At 33.4% G+C, this 24,764-nt stretch overlaps 3 pseudogenes; all 3 read right to left on the reverse strand.

The window, feature by feature from the left end:
* Positions 1-272: 272 nt before the first annotated feature.
* Positions 273-1,946, reverse strand: LOC149547032 (aldehyde oxidase GLOX pseudogene; annotated as a pseudogene).
* Positions 1,947-17,822: 15,876 nt separating this feature from the next.
* On the reverse strand, positions 17,823-22,910 carry LOC149547033 (asparagine synthetase [glutamine-hydrolyzing] 1-like; annotated as a pseudogene).
* Positions 22,911-22,919: 9 nt separating this feature from the next.
* On the reverse strand, positions 22,920-23,510 carry LOC149547034 (subtilisin-like protease SBT1.4 pseudogene; annotated as a pseudogene).
* Positions 23,511-24,764: the final 1,254 nt, after the last annotated feature.

The following is a 24,764-nucleotide window of genomic DNA, read 5'->3' on the forward strand; positions in this document are numbered from 1 at the left end:
TCGTTGTGTAAAATATGCAAAACATGTAAGATGCCAAATTGAAATATAAAAGTATACGTGGTATATTAATGTATTCAGATGTATTCGAAATCAAGCACGCCATGCAGAGAGGAATTGTGGAAGCCTCATGAAGCACATTCACAGAGAGAATCGGCATGCTTCATCATTTGTTTTATTAAAGGGTTGCCATACATGTTATCTTTGCATTATGCACAGCGGCACTGTTATTAGAGAATGGAATACCACATTCTATTCGGTGCATGGTGGCAATTCTAGGAGAAGTGGAGCCACTGGCCAGCGCTCGGGATCTCACCGTTAACGACGAAGAACATGTAGTACCCGGAAGGAGCAGCGACGGCCGACGGGGGAGCGGTGACCGTGGAGGAATAGACGGTGTTGGAGTTTGGGGCGGCGAGGGGTGTGGATGCGGAGAGGGAGAGCATCCTCTGGCTCATGGAGGTGGTGTGGGTGGTGAAGGGCGGGGCGTAGATGTTGAACTTTACCACGTTGCTGCTGGTGAGACCGTAGGCGACGGAGAAGGTGACGGTGAAGGTGGCGCCGTAGGCGACGTTGGGTGCGGGGGCAGAGACCGTGATGATCTTGGGGCGGAGGACGGCGTAGACGCTCTCCAGATAGTAAGGGCTGTAGGCGTCCAACCGGAGCTCCGTGGGGAATTGCGTTCCGGTGAATTTGTAATCGAAGTGGGGGTTGGAGCCACCGGCCATAACTCTGCCATCAGGCAGGACGTTGGCAGTGGAGTGGTACATTCGGGCAATAGCGGTAGCCGCGAGAACGTACCAGCGCTTCTGGGTGGCGGGGAGGCTGTGTCTGTAGAGGTAGGGCGTGAAGACGGGTGTGTCGGCCATGTCCCACCCGGCCACACCCCTCGCCGCTCCGTTGATGATGAGAATCTCGCCGTTGGGGAGAATGAGCATGTCCGACATGGTCCTTGGCCCGGGCATGTCCTCCATGCTCCACGAGGCGTTGGCGTCCGTGATGATCATTCTTCCACAGCTGCGCAGGGCAGCCGTGAAGTTGCCGGCCTTGGCGGCGGCGTAGCCATTGTCAGGGCAGCCACCGCAGACGAGGATTTCCACCTTGGTAAACCCATCGGAGGCCGAGAGCGGCAGCATCACGGAGGACCCCGTGGAAGGGTAGTTCCGCGGGCCATCGCCGGGCATCGTGGGGAATGTCTTGAGCACGACGTTGTTCTTGTAGTCGAGGAGAATCGAGTCCTTGTTGGCGAAGATGAAGAGGTTGCCGTCGGAGGAGAGGTGGAGGAAGGGATATAGGTTGTTCTCCACTGAGGAGCTGGTTCGGGTCTGGGTGAGGAAGGGCAGGTTGTAAGTTCCCTCCCCGGCCTTCCTGGGAACGAACTCGTAGTTAAACACGCCCGTGCCCCCGACGACGATGATGCGGTTGTCGGGAAGGATCTGGTTGGCGGCGTACCAGCGGTTGTTGAGAAGCTTGACAGGCGTAGAGTTATCCCAGTCGCAGGAGGCGTCGGAGCAAGGAACAAAGTAGCGGATATCTGTTGCTCCGTCCCGCCACCCGCCAGTCTGAACGAGGGTACCGTTGGCAGCGAAAGCAGCAGAGGAGCACCAGGTGTCAGTGAAGATCATGAGCGGCCTGATGGTGTTGGTGGCTATGTCGTACTCGATGGAGTGAGCATAGCAGTCGTGGGTCAGGTACTGGTCCTGCGGATTGTCACGGCACCTCCCATTCGCTAGCAGCAGCTGCGACGGCCCGAAGTTGGTCCTGTCGAACATGACCACCGTGTTCTTGTACGTGGTGACCATGTGCATGGCCGACACCCCGCCCTTCTCTACCAGAAGATTCCATCTCCCCACCTTCACTGCCAGTTGCCCGGCTGCGCTCCAGACCCATATGCTCAACACATAGAGCGTCGCAGCCCAGACACACCCAATTCCATTCCCCAGCGACATTCTCACTACTTATATCTTTATCTCTCTCTTTCTCTTTCAAGTGCCACATTGATGATGAAAGCCTCATGGTTTGATTGGCATTTATAGGCTTCTCCTTCTTGCCGTTCTGCACATTGGAGGTCAATTGAAATAGGATGGGATCGATAGACCCGCCTGGCTTATCCCGTGTCAAGAACAGTAACAGCCTGGCTTTTGGCTTCTGGTTGCGTTTGCAGACTACATTAGCCCTGTAAACTTCTCGGCCTGCGCAGCATTTGAACACCTTGTACTTTGATTACTCATCTCCTCCGCAAGTGAAGAGCAACGTGCTGCTATCTTCTCCACCAACTGCAGATCGCGATAATGGTCAACCACAACATCTACCTGCTCTGCAAGCTGATTAAAATCCGAGATAAACACACAAATGCTTCCATTATTATAATGTCTCTCTTTCGACCATCTCTCATCCTACGTCTGATTTTTAAAGGATATTCCGAACCCAATAAATGAACGTGTTTTTCTCTCACTCAATTCCAAAGAAGGCAGCGTACGACAAGCAATTAAATGACAGTATTCTCATTAAGCTTGAGTCTAATGATGTAGCGTCACCACGACGTCATTTCGAACAACACCTCTTTCGAGCAGAGGACTTTTGGAAATGTATTATAATTGTCCTTCCTCATCCTTTATAAATAGAGTCATTGCGTCCGGTTATCTGGAAAGCAAGTCAACCCATTCTTACCCATGCGGTAGGTGCAAAGGTCAAAGGGGATAGTCGCTATCTTGTCAGTTATTTAGATAATTTATAATGGGATACTTTTATCTGGTTACTTATTTAGACAACTTATAAGTCATTTATTTAGATAATTTATAAGTCAGTTATTTATTTATATAATTTATAGGTCAGTTACTTATTTAGATAACTTATTAGTCAATCATTTAGATAGTTTATCTAGGAGATTTTTTTTATAGAGAAAAAAATTAAGTTCTTTTTTGTAAGTTGTCTAAATCATTGGCTAGATAACCACAAGCTATTCTTAAATATTATCTATTAAGGAAAAAATTAAGTTTAGAAAAAGTAAGTCAATTTCAACTATTTAATATTTTTACTTAGAAATAAAGTCTTAGTGTAATGATGTTTTAGTTGTCCAAGTTAGAAGACGTTAGTTAAGTACACTGGAGAAGTGTGTTTTTATAATGTTTACATAAAATAATTTCAAATAACAATTTCAAACATTAATTGAAAACATTGTCTTACCTTTAAGCAATTTTAGATATTGATCAAATTATCATTTCATACATCAATCCTTAAATGATTTCATTTTTAATGTTACTTTATAATCTAGCTCATTCTAAAATTTAATGCATCTAATGTAGATTCTTTAGGAGATTATTAATTTTATTTAGTTCATCTTATTCACAACACATAGATAATGATACTTCAACTATTCAAATATGCAAAATGCTAATTGTTCAATAATTAGATTTCTCCCACCTAGAGTCAATGCAATAAAAAAGATGCGTCCTCCAATAGTTTTGATTATTTTTAACTAGTTTTTTCCTCTTCATATTCCATCCTCCAAAACTATTTTCAAAAGATTGCACTATTAATCACAATTTTTCATGAGAAAGTTATTTCATTACAAATTTAAGTTGCACTTTGTATATTAAAACTTGATTGACTATTCATTTACATGAGTATAATTTAGTATTGAATTAAAAATTATTGTAATATATTTTGATTTTTTTACTATTAACTATATAGAGATCAAAAAATGCAATGAGTTCACCGAGAAAAAAATGAGGAGGCAAAGCCTCAAATCGAGATTAAAGTACCATAATTACAAAAGCAACAAAACAGAGACAATAGGAGGACTAGTGTAGAATATCAAAGTAAACATTGACTCACGCAGTCCACCTAAGTGGGTCTTCCATCCAAACAATATTCTTGTGCTCTTGGATTTGGGTAAGCATAAAGAACTCCTCATTCCTGGTATTAATGTTTCTCCTAATTTCTTTGTTAATTCTCTTGCAAGTGTGTTAAAAAACCCATAGATCGCCAAAGGTTCTCCTCCATTGATAACCATGCTTGAGCTCATAGTAGAAGAATGTGGCATGCCCATCCTTGAGAAACCTTCTCAGCTTCTCCTTTTCAACCATCATGGCAGTATGAACCTACAGAAAGACTTTAAAATAGGTGAATTTTAAAAAAAAATCAGTAAGAATCCTTAGCTTACCTTGATATTTTTCCTCGTTCCTGCATTTCCAAATCTGCCAAAGAATGTTAGAAGACAACATATTCAAGAAGAAATTAGCATCTTTACTAAGACTGTTAGTATGACTAGTAACAATTTCAAGAATATTTACATTAACAGGATAATATATTCCAAAAAGATTCTAAATTTCTTTAGCAAAAAGATAGTAAAAAAGAATATGTCTACCAATTTCAAGCAACCTGCATAAGTTACAGTAATTAGGATTATGGTTATCTCTTTTAATTGGGAATCTATCAAGTAAGACCAACCAATTAAAAAATATTATTTTAGGCTCCATAGGACTTTTCCAAATCTTGTTAATATGATCAATAATATCTTCATTGTGATCAATGATCTTGTAAATATTCTTAGCTTTAAGCTTATCGAAAATGACCCCATCCGACCACTTACATTTTAAGTGTCTATGGGAATCCACATGAAAAACAGAGTGAAGGTCTTTATAAGCTTGTAAAATCATATTGTAAGTCTTTTTATGAGAATCAATAATATTAAACTTAACCTTGAGATCTTCCCAAGGAATAAGCTTATCCTAATAAAAAATATCAACTAAATGAGTGATACCAATCTTAGCCCAAAATTTGGCAAAACATCCTTGGGATAAGGCAATGGGCTTGCTATTCAGGTTTAAATTCCACCAAATGGATCTTTCACCATGGATTTTATTGTCGTTAAAGAATTCCTTATTGGTGATAAATTTCTAGACATGGTCCCAAGCTCACCATATAGATTTGAATACAGCAGAACCTTGAACAATAACCAGAAAGTTACCAACAATAAGGTCACAAAAGGGAAGATTTTTCCAAGTTCTGGTTTTTTTTGGGAAGCCCCTTTCTATGTTATGTCTAACAAGAACTTTCCAAGGGTTATCACCTTCTAAAGAGTGGAAGATCCATTTGGCAAAGAGGGCAATACCTTGCAATGTGAGATCTTTAAGCCCCAACCCTCCAAGGATTTTATTAGTATGACACCATTCCCATTTAACAATATGAAACTTTTTATTGCCTTTACCATTAGACCAAAGAAAGTGTCTGATCGCCTTTTGAATTTCTAAAATTTGATAATTATTGAACATCCAAGAAGAAGAGTAATAAATACTATAAGAGGACAACACTTTTTGACAAACTTGAATTCTACCAGCAAGAGATAAGGACCTGTTATGCCAAATAAAGTTTGATAATCTTTATGGAGTAGAAATCAACACGTTTCCCTATACAAAATATTATGATAGATAAGATCACAACTATAAATTTGTGTGTATTCGTGTACATTCAAGTACACATGTTGATGTATATAGGTCTATTTATTATAATGAGTATCTTATTTTCCATTACATGATAATAAAGTCAATCCCTAGATCTTTTATATTGAGACTCTTTTCCCATGTGTAAAGGATGAATATTTGAGTTCACATGAGTATTTTAATCAAACATTTATTTTTAAAAGTGAGAATGAATATTTCAAATTTTCAATAAGTCCAGAGTTAAATTCCAAGATTACACTTTGGACAAAGGATAATAATTGCAAAAGGTATCTGGACTTATATTTAGTCACTTTTTCTATGTGTAAAAAATGTATATTTGAATTGATACAAATATTTTTAATATAGATATATTTTTAGGAAGAAACAATTAATATTTCAAGAACTCAAATAAGTCTTGACTTAAATTTCATGATAGTATATTTTTTATTAGCATAAAAATAAGTTTTGAAGGGACATGAAAGTCTTTACAAAAAGATTTTAAGGAGGACTTGAACCCCAACCAACTACAAAGGAAGAAACACTACAAAATAATAGCTAGAAACCAATAAAAAGTTAGTAGCTTAGAGACATAGATCATATAATAAACCAACTACCTAGATTAAGATAAAAGACTAAGTTTCAAGACACAATGGAAGAAACACTACAAAACAATAGCTAGAAACCAATAAAAAGTTAGCAGCTTAGATACATAGATTGTATAATGAACCAACTATCTAGATTAAGATAAAAGACTAAGTTTCAAACACAAGAATATCCAGGCTCTCTAATTATCAAGTTATGTCGGGTTTTCAAGAAATTCATGATAGAATATTGGACAAAGAAAAAAATGCACAAAAGGTGTATATCAAATGGTGGTCAAAGATGTAGTAAAGTAATGAAATATTAAATTAGAAAATAAATATGCTTTTAGAAATAAAATTCTAGTAAAATTTATTCTAGCTTCTTTTTAATTTGCATTTATTTGTATGATTACTAATTTCAATAGAAAAACACATTCGAATGATTATCATCATTACATGTTACATTTTATTAATGTTAGTAACATGACAATAAATTGTATGGTTAATGCAATTTTGGACTCATTTTCTTATCTTTTGTACTTATCACATTACCATGAATATTATTGTACTTAACAAATCTTTTCTTGTTTGTATCTATGGATATTCTACTATGAGTTTTATGTTTGGTATGTATACTATAACCTTTGATGCATTTAATTTTAACACTTATATTAACCTTAGAATTTAATAGTATTGAGTATATTCTAATGTGTGAGCTCAATTTGCGCAACATGAAATTGACACATAAGTTTCTTAAAAACCAAATTCATATACGTTTTACTCTTTCCCTATTTGTCCATCAAGAGAAAATTTCGCACACATTTACTTTTGTTTTTACATGTAATAGAATTTAAATGCATTTGCTAGCACTTGTACTTGGAAGGCCCAAGGGTTTCATTGATTGTTGATTCACTATATTGAGATCACTTGATATAATTTACAATATCATCAGGTTATGACTATTCTGTAGACCAATGTATCCAAAAAAACATAATAATAAACCAATGCTCTAACATGCATGTATAATTTAACTTATGTATCTTCTACTTTTGCAAACACTTAGAAAAGTGTAGTCATTAGATACAATCCTATTCACATCTCTTAACTCTTTTGAATTTTGAATATATAAACAGTTTTATGTAGAAGACATTTTCCCTCATACACCACTATGTTTGTCAACATATTCTACTACATATAGATGAAATTTGAGTATTAGCTAGCAATAAGGAAGACTTTAGTGAGGAGGATGCTTTCACACATTTTGAACATTATTTTAATATTTTTTTGATAAGATTATTTTGAATGCTTTATTTTGTTTAACATTCAATCAACAAAAAAAATTCAAAAGAAAAATTAAACTTTTACTATTTATCATACATTAAAATGTAACAATTAAATTTTTACCACATCTTCTAATGTGTATTATAAAATATTTTTCAATTTTTTTTAAATGCAAATTTTTGCAAAAAATTGAAAGTAAACTTGAAAAAAATTAAAATATATTCATCTAAGTTAAAAAAATCTTCTAAAATGTACAATAAAATATTTTTCAAACAATTTCTTTAATGCATAGTTTTCAATAAATTTGAAACAAAATTTTAGAATATCTTCTTTTAAGCAAAAAAAAATTTAAAAAAAATACTACATTAGATATATGTATCTCATTTATTTTAGGTTTTGTGTCTTTTGAATTAGATTTAAGAATTTTAAGAATGTTTGGACAACTTATTGAGTAAATATTTTTAATTTGAATATTTTGAATTTATTTTAGGTTTTGTGTCTTTTGAATTAGATTTAAGAATTTTAAGAATGTTTGGACAACTTATTGAGTAAATATTTTTAATTTGAATATTTTGAATTACATTTTAGAATGTTTGAACAATTATTTTTGTAAACAATTTTAATTTGAAAATTTTAAATTATGTTTAAGAATGTTTGGAGAACATTTTTTAGTAAATGTTTTCATTTAAATTTTATGAATTACATTTAAGAATGTTTGGGAAACCATTTTTTAGTAAAATTGTATTTAGGTTTTGAATTCCATAATGCGCTTGGTTGATTTAATTGAAAAAGAAACTAAATGAAGACAATAATATCACAAAAAAAATCATGTAATATTATTCCTCTAGTGAAGTGACCCACTGATTCATTTTACACTTCCCAAACAAGAGCACTTTTCATATTGAATTTCCAACCAACTAGATAACATTGTAATGTATGTGAAAATCCAACCAACATCTTTGCATAGTTCTAACTAGAATAAAGACTATTCTAGAATGGGTAGAAACATAACCTATAATTTAAACTTTTAAGTCATCCACGATTCCATAGTATAAATCAACATTTCACTCATCGATGATGAAATTCCATCTTAATCATTCATGTGCATTTGACATATCCCCTAATAGTATCACTCCTTGTGTTGTTCACTTTCCCTAGTGCCTTACATGTTAGCCTCATAAGTAACCTATGGGATGTGTACTACATCTTGGTTTCAAGTTTCATAATTCATAACCATAATGGAGGACATACATCACATGTTTGGATCTACAATTTTGTTTAGTAGAAATTAATAATTCCCAAAAAAATGTTAGTCTTCTAATGTATATAGATATCAAACAAACATCTTTGCATAATCCCTATTGGAATATAATCTCTTTAGGAATGGGCAGCAACATAATTTATAGTTTAAAAAATTTACTGCCCATGGCATAAATTCAAATTCCAATCACAAATGATGAAGTTTCCATAAATAAATTTCATCTTACTCATTCATGGACATGTAGTAAATCTCCTGAGAGTGCCACTCCCTTTGTTGTTCTCTTTCCTTAATAGCTTATTTATGTGTTAGCCCTATAAGTAGCCTATGTGCTAAATTTATCCTTGATTTCAAGTTTCAAACCCATTGATAAGACAAGATTGTAGATCATATTATATACAAGTTTTTCATATGCTTTATGGATTTTCTTTAATAAACCAATAATGCTCAAGAAGAAATGAAAGCCTCTAACCCAAAGACATAAGAAAATATTGGGAAACTGATCTAAGAAGATGCCATACATAATGCAGGTTACCTCAACTTCAACTAGGTATGAAATCACACAAATGATATCCATAGTAAGGGGAGTGGCATATCTATTATTTTGAAGCAAGACTTCCAAGTTCAAGTCATATTATTTTACCAGTTCAAAAATTCTAAAAACTATCGATTAGTAATACTTTAATAGAGCCACAAAATGTTTCATGTGATAACCATGAGGTCATGAGGTCCATTCTCTCCCCAACCCACTTTGTTTTGTAGGGCATGTTGTGGTAGCATCACTAGTCATGTTAAATAGTTTACCAAGCACATTGCAGTTTAGGGGGGTTACTAGATTCCCACAATCTAGAAAAATATACCTAAAAAATTACTATCAGAGGGTAATGTTTAAGTAAAGCTAATAGAAAAGTGTAAAATTCCTAAATATTTCCAAGCTAGGTGATGTTTAAGAAGAGCTATGCAAACTTTTTGTAATGGAATGTACATAAAATGAACTCATACTGGCTTCATTTTTTCTCTAAAAACTCAATTAATTTTCATAATTAAACATGTAGGAAATGCACCTCTTGCACTGCTATAAAAAAATTCTAAATAATATTAGCAAGCTAGGTGATGTTTACATAGAATCATGGAAATGAGTTGGTGTGAAATATGTAAGAAACACACTAACTACAACTTCATGTTCTTTTCAAAATCAAGCAATGTCTAAGTAGAGCTATGTGGAAGTGCTTGAATGAAATAAGGCATGTAAATACATCTCTTGTGAATTTTAGAAATTCTAGAAATTATCATGAGACATGACAAGGGAAATTGGAATTTCAAATATCTTATAAAAGGTTAAAAAATTATATGTAATTGTGAGTGATGTCCTCTTGAAGAAATGGATAATGACAATCAGAACTTCGCTCTTTTGTTCCTCCTACTTAAGGGTGTTCATAAGACATGACAAAGGGAATAGAAGAGCTATTGTTTTGAAGCAAGAAGCTTAGTTCAAATCATGTTTATTTTATGAGTTCAAAAATCCTATTAAAAAGTAACAATTAGGGCGAAGTTTATATAGAGCTACACAAATTGTCAGACGATGACCTTCAAGTAAAGATGTACCAACTATGAAATTTTTGAACATTACCAAAATGGGTGTAACTCACCATTATGATGCTAGAGATTAATAGGAGAAAACTAAAAAGGGTGAAGACACAAACCTATCTAAAAGAGATTGTTTTCCTCTCCTTCCACCTCCCCTCTTTTTCATATACATTTCAATTAGTAATTTTTTTTTCTTATTGCTCTATACCATTCTAATGATGGATCATGGAATATGATGAGAAAAAATGATGTAAAGAAACAAAAAATTATGTAATCAGTCCAAAAATAACATCCAAACAAATTATGGATTGGAAAAATCTAGTCATTTTGATGTGATAGATGTTTAATACTACTACAATATCTTTATTTTATTGGTTGAATTTTTCACATAGCTATTACATAGAATATGACATTAACATGATTATAAATATTTATTAATTTTTGTTCAAGCTAATAACACACATAGAGTTCATCATTATAGATAAATAGATTTATATAAATGTTTATTGGTTTAATTGATAGAATTATATAAAAAATTGTTAATTTTTGTCAAAGATGGTAATATGATGTATTTATTGTATATAATTTTTTCATTTGTTTAATCTATTATTCTATAAAATTTTAAAATTGAACAATAATCTTGTCAATTATATATTTTTAAAATATATATATATATTTTTATAATACTAATCTATAAAAGAAATTACTATTTAATTTATTAATAATATATCAATTCAAACATACTATAACATTAAACTTACTATTACTAAAATATTCATATTACTTTAATTAACATTTTATTAATTATTTTAATGATAGTAAAAATTGTAACACAGATTTCAATATTATTTTTTTACTCTTTAAATACTATGTCCTCTTTTAGAAAACCCAATTAGAAAACTCAAATATAATTTTTAAACCCTTTCCTTATAAATCATATTTTATTAAAGTTGCTTTTTCACTCCATAGCTTTCTTAGTCTTAAAGTAAACTATTCGTCCACCATACAGACAAATCGATGCAATTTTCAACCAAAAATACAAATATTATGAATACAGATACATTATCATTCATATCTATCTTCGTATACAAGCCACAAATTTATGATTTCTTATGAATTATTTCAATTCTACACTATAAAAAATAGTGTGGGACTAAGAATACTTGTGGAAGCATTATGGTAACAAGAAAAACTCATGTGAAATTCCTTTGATTTATTGCTATGAAGGCACATAAAATTTCCACTAGCTAATCTCTCGACAAAAGATGAAGAAGATATACCATACATATATGTGATACAAAGGCGATGATGATAGAAAAAATAGAGGAAGATAGATGGTAACATCAATGATAGGCAATATGGAGGAAAACACATGGTGATGACATGATAGATGGTGGCATAAGAAAATGTTTTAAATTTTAAATTTTCTTGCTTACAAAACTCATCTTGAAACCATTTTCAAAATATTTACATTGAATTCTCTTCCTCTGCTTCTCATTTCCATTTTTGTTTTTCTTCTAGGAATTGTTTGATACTTTTTCATGTGCAGCTTGACCAAATATAGGAGCATCCCTAAGATCAATTACGAGAAGAGAAATCTGCCAGAACAAAACTCTTGTCGATGGTGATAAATTTGTTCTAAAGTTATTGATTATATTTTATGTATGAATATTATCAATCTTGGCATGTTTAATTGTATCTTTCGAGTGGATCTATGTTAGCTTAAACATCATATACTAAGCTTAATTCCTAGATTAAAAGTGTTAAATAGTCAAAGTTGATTTTTTTTCCCAAACTTAATTCTTCCCTTAGTATGTGATGTTTAAGGGTGACCATTGATGCCCACCAATCTAACACCATATTTGATCTATGACTTTGATTGGCCAAATCTTCTATTTTTGCAGTTGAGGTAATACATTGTCACAAGGCTTCAAAAATCTCAGCATTATACCCTTGTAAATTAGGACATTTTAACAAAAGAATGTTAAGAATGTGAATTACTATTGAGTAGACCACAAAAAATGGAGCTCAAGAGGGTGTAATGCCTCGCTCAGGAACCCAAGAAAAATTAACCTATTCTATTGCAATGTTTACTGAACATTTTTAAAAATGTCTGTACAACATAAGATAACAATGTGGACGTAATGCATATATATGCATAAAGAAAACATAAGCAATTACAAATAAAATTTCCATTTCCTCAAGGGTTCCTTCAAATTGAGTCATGTTTAAGAAGGTTTTGTTGATTAGTTTTAATCTTATGTACAATGTCCATAATCACAAAGAATTAATAGATACACAATCTCATAAGAAGATACATAAGTACAACTAATACAATGAAGAACATCCAAATAACCACATCCATTGCACATGTCGTCAGGTATGTGATAATAAATACAAGTTATCAAAATATAATACTACATCTTGTAGGATCTCAAAATACAACATACATGATACATATATACATCAACTGAATAGAAGTATCCAAGATGAGAACAAGAAGAGTAAAGGTATAATTACATTAATGAAAATTCAACATTGGTTCCAATAAGAGGGAGACCCAAATGGTAAGAAGTCACTACTTGCCGAATGCGTGGTCACCTAGTCAAGCTCCCACTCCCACTGTGCAAGGGAGATAATGTATGATCCACGTGTTGATAATAAAACCACAAAAGATCAACAAAACAAATTTGAAGCAAGGATCCTTAAAGCTTCTCAGTCAAAGAAATTGGGAGGTTGTTAGAGTTCTTCTAGTAAGAGACACAAAATTTTGTATCTCTTGATTTGCTAAAGTTTAATATAATTCCTCATTTATAGAACTAGTTTTCCCTTGGGAGGTTTTCTAAGGACAATTCATCCTAAAATATTGTGTCATTGTGCTGCAAATTTTATTTCATATTTTTTAGTGGTAGGTCATAGTTATGTAATTTTTTGATATTAGCTATGAATCAATTTTTTGTAGTTAAATAATTATTTAAGAAAGGACATTAATAATCAGTGACTCTAATAGTAATTTTCACACATCTAACATAGAGTCTTGCAAAAATCAAGTCATCTCTCCTTAAGAAAAAAAAATCATTCCATCAAAGATGCATCGACCATATGAGTCATAGACCCATTTGAAATGGGTGTAGGCCACTAAAATTCAAAGGCAATGCTATGTCCTAGGTTGATCTATGATTTGGGACCTCAGGAGTACATCAACTATCTGTATGGGTAGAGTATATACACTAAAAATCAAATAGCTTGCTAGCCCACAAGTGACCCCCTTACCCCAAATTAGAATTAGGTGCAGATCTTAATTACCGATATTTCTCTATCATATTGAAGTGTCTAGGTGAAGAGGAGTAGAGTGTTCAACATGAGAGACAATAATGCAGTGTGCAAATTGGGGGTGAAGAGCAACACAAATGTGAAGGTGATCCTGGAACCATATACACTTGTGTTCAAGAAAAAGAGGGACCGGGTAAGTATTAATTAATGTAACATTTGAAAGCAAGATGGAAGGAGGAGAAGATGGAATTGTCTACCCAGTTGACAGAATGTGTAAAAAAATAATTTTATATTTAATTAAAATTATAAATTCACTATTTTGTAAATTTCAAAGAATTATTATATTCTAATATTCATGTTAGTTTTGTTAGCTTGGATTGTTGTTCATCTATATGCTATTATTTAGTAAATAATTATTTTGCTAACAAATTGGTTAGAGTAAGGACAATTATTTATTAAATAATTGACTTCTTTTAGAAGCAACTAGAAACCAATTTTGTTAGGGATGGTAAGTTGTTTTATCTCTCAACCGACGATTGTAAGTTGATCTTGGCCATTGGTTTACCAACGAGAGCAGTATAAAAGGGGGTCTAGGGGGGCATTTGGAGAACAAGAAGTTTGGAGAAACATTTGCAATGCTAGTAAATGAATTTGTAAATTTTGTAGAAGCATTTGTAGTGATAGCAAATTGTATTGCAGTGTTAGCAAGGGCAAAGTTTTAGCATGGGAATAATAGTGGAGAATATTAGTAGGAGAAATTAAGAGGTTGTTAGAGTTCTACCAATGAGAGGCAAGAAATTTTGTATCTCTTGATTTGTTGAAGTTAATATATTTTCCATCTATAGAATTGGTTTTCTTGTAGGGGTTTTTTGAGGGACAATTTGTCTAAAAATATTGTGTTCATTGTGTTGTGAATTTCTTTCCATATTTTATTAGTGAAGTTGCAGTTGTGTTATTTTTCGATATTAAACTGTGAATTTATTTTCAACAATTTAATAATCATTTATGATAGGAGATTAATAACCAGTGATTGCTATAGTGATTTTTCACATGGTATCAGAGCAGTGTTAAGGGTAGAAAAGTTTTTCCCTAGGAAAGAAATTAAGGGTTTATAATACCTAGTTTGATCTCTTTAGATTTATTATATCTTTAATCCCTTGAGATGGCTTCAACTAGTTTCAGAGATCAAGGTAAACTAGATGGTGCCTCAAGTTTTGGTGTTTGGAAGGCCAGACTTTTTTAAATTGTTGGAAGAGAATGGTATCAAGGATTATGTTACCAATTTTGTAGCTATACCTACAAATGCTACATAGCTTGCAACATACAAGAAGGATGATGTCAAGGTGAGGAGGATAATCCTTTATGCTGTCAAGGATTGATACAACAAAGAAGATATGGGATGCCAATTTGAATCTATACTAGAATGCTACCACCAACAGGAAGATGATTCTTAGAAAGAAGCTAAAGAATACCTTGGTGAACCAGGGAGAAGATGTCACAAGTTATCTCACCATGCTTAGACTTGTCAAGGATGAGTTAGCAACTCTTGGAGATAGCCCTAGTGATGACAAGCTAGTGAGAATAGTCCTAAATGGGTTTGCTAAGCAGTGGAGTGTCTTTGTTCATGTTGTCAATGGACGAGATACTTTACCTAGTTGGGATCAACTATGGATTGATTTCACTCAAGAGGAGTTTAGACTAAGTCTTGTCAATAGGACCAACAAGAGTTAGAAAAGTGACTTGGAACAGGAAAACATTGCCCAAAGCCATTCTCCACTATGAAGGGGAATTGAACCTGTGACCTCAAGGAAGTAAACCTCAAGGCATAAACCAACTCACCTACAAGTGGTGGCTAAAAACTTTTAGGAAAATTCTAGACCTATACCCTAGGCCAACAGAGCAGGTATATGGCACAAAGGTCTCATAAGGGAAACTGACCCAAAGCCATTCTCCATTACAAAGGAGAATTGAACCTGTGACCTCAAGGAAGTAAGCCTCAAGGCATAAACCAACTCACCTACAAGTGGTATCTAAATTTTTAGGCAAAGTCCAGAGCTATACCCTAGGCTAGCAGAGTAGGTACGTGGCACAAAGATCTCATAAGGGAAACTGGTTCAAAGCCATTCTCCACTATGAAGTGGAATTGAACCTGTGACATCAAGGAAGTAAACCTCAAGGCACAAACCAACTCACCTACAAGTGGCGATTTAAAACTTTTAGGCAAAGTCCAAACCTATACCCCATGCCAACAAAGTAGGTACATGACACAAAGGTCCCGTAAGGGAAACTAGCCCAAAGCCATTCTCCACTACGAAGGGGAAATGAACCTATGACCTCAAGGCACAAACCAACTCACCTACAAGTGGCAACTAAAACTTTTAGGCAAAGTCAAAACCTATACCCTAGGCCAGTGGAGTAGGTACGTGGCACAAAGTTCCTATAAGGGAAACTGGCCCAAAGTTATTCTCCACTACAAAGGGGAATTGAACTTGTGACCTCAAGGAAGTAAACCTCAAGGCACAAACCAACTCACCTACAAGTAGCAGATAATGATGGCTAACAAAATTAATTAAACTATAGTCGATATTACTTTCAAAATACAAATTTTATTGAATTATATTATTATTATGAACTAGAAACAAATTATAGATTTAAGTCTTAATTTTTAAATCATATTGAGAGGAGTCCATGATTTTAAATATGACTTTTACTAGAATTGTAGGATAGAAAAGGAGTGACTCTTAGTCGATAACATGCACATGGAAATGAATATAAGATGATGAACAAGTGAATAGTGCGACAACATGAAAATAAGAACTAGTGAAGCTACATTCTTTGACAAGAGAGTTACCACCTTACAACACTAAGTATTAACAACTTAAGATCTCTACCTGTGATAAAATAAGTTTTGTGGGACATACATCAATCACAATAAAAGTAATTTACTATACATTAGATGTTGTAGAGCATAGTCAATAATGAGGCAATCAGATTATGATTGATGTGAAAATAATATAACAAGGAGTCCCGATGATAATAAATTAATTATAATAATAATTATTCCTTTAAATTACTTGCTGAGAGATATCGATTGCAATGTAAAGTCATGGTCATATAGAAAATGATATGTTTATAGACACTATCGACATGAAACAATACATTAGGGCCTTTTGGGCCGACATCAACTATGCAGCTGATTATTTAGAGAATTTACAAAAGAGAAATTAGTGTTTTTTTAAAAAATATTAAAATTTTTGTTATTATTATTATTAGCCGATTAGGCTATTTGCTACGGGATCCTCCGCCGACAAATGTCCAATCCAAGTCATGAAATATATATCACATCAAAAAATACATCGGGATAGCTCATCAGAATTTCTTTACATCAAATGAGACACCAAACTATTTGCAGAGAAATTCAGGGCTGCCACTACCATGTTTCGACACTATGTTGCTTGTTGAGGAACATGGATACTATGCTGCTAGTTTAAGAGATAAGCATCACGATTGCTAGGGACAAATCAGGGTAAAAGAAAATGTGCAGTAATACAATACACATCGTTGTTGATCTGAATAGGTGTGAGCTACAGTAATTTGGAACAACCTTGAGTTGCACGGTTTCGTTAGACTACTATTTGAACTAATTGCGGTATGTAGCTGGGGCTTTGCGAGTGAATATGTGGTGGTTAGATATGTAAGAATGAAATATTTGCAGATATTTTTCATAAACTTGATTGCTTGCAGATTTTCTGTTTGCCTTGGGGGTTGTGAAAAAAATAACAATCATTTACTGATTTTCTTCCTGATTGAGTGCTCTATGTTTTGTTATTTCAATTCTTTGGTTGAAGTGCGGATGGGGGAAGAATATGGATTGTCAAGAGCGCAGGGAAATATCATTACAGAGATGCCTTTTTCTTTGCTTTTTTACTTTCCAAAGTTTTTTGCTTTTCATTTTCATGAGTAAATTTTCCAGGGAAGATATGCTTATTTATTGATTATAGTGAAACACCATTCAACAATTGTCTCTGTAAGCTTTTCACGTTAAAGAATTGTTGTTTAAATTCTCTTGGGAAATGATCGCCTCTTTCTCAATTACAGTCTAATGGGAATAAATCAATGTAATCTGACTATTAGTCAAGGATGATGTCCCTTTGGTTGTAGGCATGAGAATGGAGAATAGGAGTAAAAATTATTTTTTGGAATGGCTATAAGCTCATTTTAGAGGCAAAATGAGAATATTTTCCTATTTCAATTGACGAACCAAACAAAAAATAGATGATGCATTCTGCATTTTTTTATTCCTATTCAAAATTCTCTTTTTAAATTGTTACCTATTTTTAGAATTTCTTTGATAAAGAGCCAAATAATGAAAGAGGGTTCGTGGCATTAAGATGTGATTGTCTAGTGACATGTTTCCTCATGGAATTCTTTTTTCTTAGGAGCCTTGTGGAAATACAAACAACCTCTAAAAATTTCATCTAAACCTTCGCCAAAGAGAACCATCTTGGCTCCCAAAGAATTGTTTTTTCGTGACATTAAGAACATAGGTGTGCTTGCTCTTATAGTTGTCACATCATATATTTCTACATGATAGATAATATCCTGAAGTGCATCTATATCATCCTATCATTGTAGGGCACATAAATTCATTAGTTCATATGAAACTCTGCATAGAAATGGATCTAAATATCCTTACATCCAAGTATTTTAAGGGGTTATATACTTTGAGAAAGAAATGAGTGAAACACACACCCACACTATGAGGTGAAATTCATGATGGAGGGTTCCACAATAATTTCTATCCTATCTTGTGGCTGCCAAATCTGGCAAGCCCTTTTTTTATGTGAAAGGGAAAAGATAATTAGTAGAAGGAAGGTTAAATAAAGGAAATTCAAACAAAGCTTGAATGGGACCCTCGAATCAAACACAAAAGAGTGTAATTGTGCCCTCAAAGTTTGGCAGCTTTAGTTCCTGCCAAATGGTGAGCAACAACTACAACGACCAACAAGTAGTCCAAACCCCTTGAGAGAAGTAATACAAATGGACCATTAGTCATCAATCTTTTCATGACTACTTGTTATCCCCAATTTAGCTTATAATTTATAGATGATAAATTGTTGATAATTTCTCAAACACTCTTCTTAAAACCAAAGGATCATATGGAGTGGATGGTATATTTTCTGAGAACCATATTGGGTTGTATTGTTTGCACAAATCTCTTGGAAAAAATTAGACATAATTTAGATGTATTTTTGTGAAATCAGATGGTTATGATTGAGCTTTTTATTGAATAATTCTTGATAATTGCAAGGTCCTTCAAAATGCATAAGCTTTAATTAATGAATGGATTTTTGACCAAATTTTTAGGTCTATTTGTGAAATTAAATGATTATGAATGAACCCACTAGGAATCAAGTTACTAGAGGCTAAACAACCAACTAAAAAATGGCTAACAATTTAGCCTACCTCTGTTGAAGATGTACAATGAAATTCTTATTAAGGGACATGGATAGTGAGCTATGTGTCATGAATTTCATTGACATAATGTTGCTTGGATGTTTGAAGCTCTAGCTGCTTCTGCGACAAACACTCATTCAAGAGCTCCACATAGGTCTCTAGTGTGCAGGATTCAAAGAATGATGTGGAGCTCTTGGGTATGTGGAGCTACATTAGAGATTACTTACAGATAGGCATCTCCTATGTTTGAGAATAGACATGGTTGATCGAGGAAAGCTATGAAACTGACTATAGAAAATTGCCAAGACACTGGGTGCCATGGAATCAGGCATCTCGGTAACCTGTCTCTCTCACCTATGCACTAGATCAAAATCCTTAGCAGAGGCCAATTTTATTTATTTTTCAATCTACATGATAAAACCAGTATAGTGCTCTAGAATTGTTCTCAGAAACTATATGATTGACATGTATACCAACTACACAAGGTTGGAGAATGCACACCAACTATTTGATCAAGTGCCTTTGAGATTGTCTCTTCAGTCTCCATAGAACACAATGATTACATGATAATTGAAATGAGATAAGGCAAAGGAAATTATTTTTATTTTCAACTTGGTGTTGCTTGAGATCAGGGTTTTTTTTTACCTCCAAACTTGGTTCTTGTGGATGTCTCAAATTTGTTTTGGTTCTTGTGGATGTCTCAAATTTGTTTTGGTTTCCCTTCTTTCTATTGTTTTTTCACAGATTATTTATATGGAATTATTGAACTATAACTCACAAATAGTGATTTTTTTCATTTTTATAATAAATAGACCTGCTTTTAACAGATTATTTACGATGAGTTTTCCTTTCTTTACAACGAAAAGGCCTCACATTATTTTAAAAAAATGTTACCTTCTTAACAGATTATTTACAGTGATTTTCCCATTCTCTGCAATGAAAAGGCCTCACATTGTTTACGAAAATGTTGAACTGTAACACGTGAATTTTCCATTCTTTTCATCCGTTTCTTTTTAACAGATCATTTACAGAATCCATTCTTCACAATGGAAAGCTTACTTTTGGTTGCTTATCTTCATATTATTTACGGAAATGTTGAACAACTCATAGATTTGTCATTCTGTATAATGAAACAACCTCTTTTCTATTGCTTTTTTACTGAAGTATTGATCTGTAACTGGTAACATTTTCATTCTTTACAATGAAAAGACTTCCTTCCTGTTGCATTTTACAAATTATTTAAAGGAAATGTGGAACTGTAGCTGGTGAATTTATTGATGAATTTTTTTAGTTCATCTTTGATTTTCAGTTGTGTTCTCCTGTTTACTACGGGATTGTTGACTGGGAATTGTCCCGTCCAAGTCAGAATTCCCTGTTCAGGTGTTGAATAGACATACACCACTTCAGAATAGTTCCCACGCAGTGGAGATGGACAACAAGTTGCTTCCGCTGTGCTTTCTGCCATGGCGTTGTGGCAAATTGTCGTAGAGCCTGATATGATGGGATTTAGTTTCTAATGCATTGGAGGGGTAGATGGATAACCACCACTCTCTTCTCCTATATATAGAGATACTGCCATTGCAAGATAGACTCACTGGGCTTTCGAAAGGCTACATCTCCATGTTGGTTTCCAAGCCTAGCGTTTGTGGTCTCAGATTTTCTATATTTTAAGCACACAGTAAGTTCAATTCTTGACTTTACATGTGCTTCATTCAAATTCTTTCTGTTCACTTTTGGGAATCACGATGAAAGGTACAGGGATGAATTCAATTTAGTATTCTAAACTTCCATGGATTGTTTGTTGTTAAGTTGTATTTTTTGGGTTGTCTTTTAGTTGGTAATGTGTGGTGGGTTCAGTTTCTCCCAAGATCAAGAAAGCTAGCCAATCATAAAGCTCTTTAATATAAATTCCTATAGGAGGGATAAGGGTAGAAGGATCAAACTATTTTTTCTATTCATATATTCTATAACAGAGTTTTTAAAATAGGGTATAGTATTTAATTAATAAGAAATATCTAACAGTGGAATTTGATTTACGGGATAATATCTTGAGGTAGAAAGGTCAATATTAGTTTGATGTGTAATGGATATGTTAAAGATATAGAAATTAGAGTATTTATAATTTATTTTTTGATTGGTAATGAATTGTGAGATGAGAAGTTCACAACTTATTATTGTATTGTAGGCTATTGTCTGAAAAAAGATATTCAATATTATTATAATAGTAAAATATTAATAAGTTGAATGGTGAATTAAAATTCTATGATAAAAGTTGATACCTTGAAAATGTAATTGATTTTAAATGATATATTTTATTTATATAAATAATAATACAAAAGAAAAATATCATATTATAATAATAAAATAAAAAATTAATTATAAGAATTTTGCTCAATTTTTTTATTTTTAAATAATGATGGACATCTAACAAATACATCAATATTATCAATTTTGACAATAACTAAATAGTTTCTATTGTTTTTAAAAAATTCATATAATGTTAAATATAAAATAAATCTTAAAAATAAGTACTATTTGAAAAAAACTAAATAAAAAATAAATTAATAATTATAAAGTTGGATGAATAAACCAAAAAAATTAAAAAATTCAGACATTATAATATTAATCAACATATCCTAGTTTTAATAGCATGTATTATGTTTTTTTATTTCATAATCATGCAATATTAAATAAGTTTTGGCAGTGGATGCTTCTAAAATATATAAGAAACATTTGATATGATATGAACTCAAGCACTAATTGATTTAGAAATTTTTTGTGGCAATGTTAATTCCAAAATATTTAATAATATATATAATATTTGATTTTAAAAAAAATCTTTGATCATTATAAAATTTCCATAATCTAAAGTTTAGAATTTATTATTTCTTAATTGCACTTGCTACCTTTTTTCAAACCATAGTTTAGTTGTCATAATCCAAACTATTGTGATCTAATCTTAATGCTTATACTTACTCTAACCCTAACCAAAGCTTTTCCAAAATATATAAGTTAACAATAGTCTAATCCTAACCCTCTAATTAACCTTAATAATATTTTTTCTCATAACATTAACTCAACACCTAACCATACCCCTATTTATAATTACCATATAAACCCCAACTTTATACTAGTATTAAACTAAAATATATCAAACCTATTATTTAATCACTCATAATCATTATTAGTGTAAGGTAAACTAATAATGACCCTAATCATAACTCTAATTATAAAATTGAACTAACCCTATCCATGATACCAATTGTAATTCTAAACCCTACACCATAATTTGAACCTTGACCCTAACACTTACCCTAACCATGAGAATAATCTGAACTATAAACTCTAAACCCTAACCCTCACCCTAATTCTAATCATGACATTATTCTTATTTCTAAACAATACACCCCAATCTTAAACCTAAACCTAATCCTAACTCAATCCAACATACTAACATTAATATAATACTACTGATATATTAAATAAATAAAATAATAACTTATTATAATTATAATTAATAATGATTTTCATTTCATGTTGCAATTACTACTAGCTTATATATTTATCTCAAAGCACCTATTTTTTTGTACTCACTATAAATTATAATAGACACCACAAAAATAGGCAAGAGCCTACAACACAATGGTAACTTGTGAGCCTCTCATGTGGGAGGTCTTGGGTCCAAATTCCCTTAACACATAAATTTTTTTTTACAACAAATAACAATAATTAATCTAGAATCTAGACTTCGACCATTTACCAATCTTTAAAAAAAAAAATACTAGAAAAATAATATCTCTCCAAATATATATTTATTTAAATGTCATAAATTATTCTTATCACACATTTTTCCTAATTTCCATTTCGAAGGGACTCTTACATAAGCCAAATTGTGAATGTACACTAAGAAAACAACTAGAAATTAGCAAAGCCATTTTAGCTCGCTCCCCTTACGGCAGATCCCGCAGCAATAGAAGCAGTATGTGTTCCGTGGCCCTCACTGTCTCTTGCCGATATGAAATCCTTGTCCATGTGCGATTTTCAGCCCACAGAAAAATTGAATCTTGCTCCGATGAGTTTTCTGTTGCACATGGATGAATCGAATCGGTCTCCACTTTCACACTCGCCCCTCCATCTAGTAGGAGCAGGGCCGAGAACTTTGTCATGGAAGCTCTGACTCTCAGGCCATATTCCCGTGTCCACAACCCCCACTATCACATCTTCTCCGCGATTCAAATGCTTGGACCACAAGTCTCCACTGTCAGTAAGACCAATAAAGTGAGGTGAGTGTGTGGTATGAAGTTTATTCAGAACTTTTGGGATCACTGCCAGACAGCCATTAAGGCTCTCCAAAGCCGAAGCCTCCTCACTGGTGAGCTTGGCCGCAAAGCCGTGGAGGAGTAGATGATATGTATACAACCAGATACTCGGATCTGATTTGGAAGCATTGGAAGTCGCCTGGGTGAGGATTGAATGATACCAGTGTCCATACAAACTGAATTGCTGGGGTTTCATGGATTTCAACATATGGACAATGTATGGCTTCCTAAGATGGTCATTTGCTGTTGTAGAAATGATGAGCAGCAGTAATGCTAGAAGCGTGGTGAGACGGGAAATTACAGGGCCACTCATTTTGAGTGAAGAGAAATGTTGGCTATAGCGAACATGACAGCGAGGGGTTATTTAACAGACAAGTGCCAAAGCAAAGTATTGGTGAAGAAGAAAATGTGGAGATACTTGTACACTTGTTTTTTTGAAAAGGGGATGAAGTGAATACTGCGACGATAACAAATGAGGAAATTGGGCATCCGAGGAAATGTGGAGATAATTGTACATCACATTTTTCCTAGAAAGAAGGATGAAGTCTGCAGTCTGAGGAATTAATTCAGCATCCGAGGATAAAGGGAAGCAATAATTAAAATTCCATTCATGTCAATGGGTCCTTGGTTTACTGGTGAAGTTGAATGGTTCACAAAGAGCCCACCACAGATCAAGTCTTTTTGAGTGCAAGGCTCAAAAACATCATAAGGGATGAGGCCAGGATCATGCACGATCCCCAGGCGAATTTGGCAGCGTGGGTGCTCCTTAGTACTTGGCTCTTAGCTGAAGAGGTTTCAGGCACGCATGGGCCCTATTGGGTACCTAAAACTTGTTTGTGGATGACCTCCATTAAAAAAAAATTCTGTTCATGTAAGATAAGGTATTATAGCAAATGCGCATGGCACAAGTCAAGAATTTTCATAAAAGTTTGGGGAACATGGAATCACAAGTTATTAGTTTGGACTTTCAAAGAGAAATGTCATTGGGAAAGAGAGGAGAAACATAAGAGATTTATTTGCCTGGAGATTTCCGACAAAAGATGAAAAAGAGTTGGAATATTAGCGCTCAAAACATGTTTCTTTTCAGTAGTTTTGTTTAAAGTAAATAAAGGTGAGTCAAATGTGATGCAGGCAAAGGATATTTGATTTAGAAAAGTGTCAAAGTTTTTGATGATCATATAGGAATAAGATAAGGTGAATGTGAGTAAGAGAGAATGAATAAATTTTGTAGGTTCTATATAAAATCTTTTACAATGTAAGTTATTATATATTAGTATTTTGAGAATATTATCTAAAAATGGAAAATAAAGATTATACTTAAAAGATATCTAAATTTTAAATTGGATTCTCATGAATACATATGAATCTTCCAAACATGAAATAGATACGTAATTAAAAAAATACAAGTTGGCATAGTAGTGAACCTAGTATTCTACTGATTGTCTGCAACCAACAATTGAATGCATGAATAATATGCCACATGTGTAACCTTTTGTTCCATGTGTCTATGTACTAACTCATATATTGTACATGTGTTTGACAAAGGCTTAGTCTTTTAGGAAAAAGG

This window comes from Cupressus sempervirens, chromosome 7, assembly GCF_028749045.1.
Source record: "Cupressus sempervirens isolate cs-2001-9-10 chromosome 7, ASM2874904v1, whole genome shotgun sequence".
In the NCBI taxonomy this organism is placed as follows: domain Eukaryota; kingdom Viridiplantae; phylum Streptophyta; class Pinopsida; order Cupressales; family Cupressaceae; genus Cupressus; species Cupressus sempervirens.